Source organism: Nanorana parkeri, unplaced genomic scaffold (assembly GCF_000935625.1).
Source record: "Nanorana parkeri isolate BGI_ZX_2015 unplaced genomic scaffold, ASM93562v1 scaffold1369, whole genome shotgun sequence".
NCBI classification, from domain to species: Eukaryota; Metazoa; Chordata; class Amphibia; order Anura; family Dicroglossidae; genus Nanorana; species Nanorana parkeri.
In genome coordinates, this window is record NW_017307637.1 from 366,042 (window position 1) to 367,475 (window position 1,434).

Below are 1,434 nucleotides of genomic sequence, written 5' to 3' on the forward strand. Positions count from 1 at the left end.
TTTTTTTTTACATTTATGGTACTTTTTAAATTATATAGTAAAAAAAAATACCCCCCGTGGTGATTGTATACCTCCAAAAGAAAGCACTATCTGTCCCCAAACTTTTTTAACATAAATTGCAAGGCTATAGTCCGGTCATGCTGACTGGTGAAATTTTTGACTGACTGATGAGAAACTATCAAATTTTTCAAGCCCTGTATATATATAATATATATATTTTGTTAGTCCAATAAGAAAGGTATCATTGCACACTGCAATACTGCGTATATATATATTGTTTAGCTGCAGAAAGATGATGATGTTATTTTCTATGAACTGGCAAGTCAGAGACCGGTCATGCTGACTGGTGAAATTTTTGACTGACTGATGAGAAACTATCAAATTTTTCAAGCCCTGTATATATATAATATATATATTTTGTTAGTCCAATAAGAAAGGTATCATTGCACACTGCAATACTGCGTATATATATATTGTTTAGCTGCAGAAAGATGATGATGTTATTTTCTATGAACTGGCAAGTCAGAGTTACTGGTTCATGAGTGACTTAGATATTGGGATCAGCTAAGTTAGAGGGGCAGCGTAAAACAGATAGCAGACAGCTGAGAATAATGTAACCTAATATTACCAAACATAACCTCATCCTTTAAGTTGGGTTTTTCTCTGTATTTACCAATATTGAGCTCAGTGAAGGTGTAGATGGTATTCTCACCCACAGTGCAACAATATGTGACAAAGGAGGTGTGGCACATATTTTTGGCTGATCATTTTGGCAGTGGCTTGCTGTGTTGAGATGGTACCTTCCATGTTTTAGGCCCAGCAGAATAGTGGTGGTGCACTTTTTTAGATATTAAGATCAGCTAACTTTGAGGAGCGGAGTAAAACAGATACCGGCCATCTGAGAATAATATAACCTAATAGTAACAAGTGTAACCCAATTTATCAGGTTGGGTTTTCCCCCGGATCTACCGATATTCAGCTCAGTGAAGGTGTAGATGAGTTTCACAATATGTGACAAGAGAGGAACTGCTCTCTGACTGTGATCCTGTGGAGTGATGGGTGCGGTATGTCACATATTTTTGGCTGCTCATTTTGGCAGTGGCTTGCTGTGCTGAGATGGTACCTTCCATGTTTTAGGCCCAGCAGAATAGTGGCCGGTGCACTTTTTTAGACTGAAGGATGATGTTGGTGCCGCTCTATGTTTATCTGTCTAGCACCGGTAATGCATTGTGGGTGTCCATATTCCCTAACATAACTAAAGAACAGGTTCACTTTAAGACTTTGGTGAGCGCAGGACAAATATTTCCACTACTAAACAATGTCAGTAATCATTATCATTGTAGAGCTCCGCCCATGTAGAAGGACAATTTTTCCAATATCTGCCTCAGTTTACACATAATGTGGAATGTCAAGCCCCCATGCCATCAGACAGAG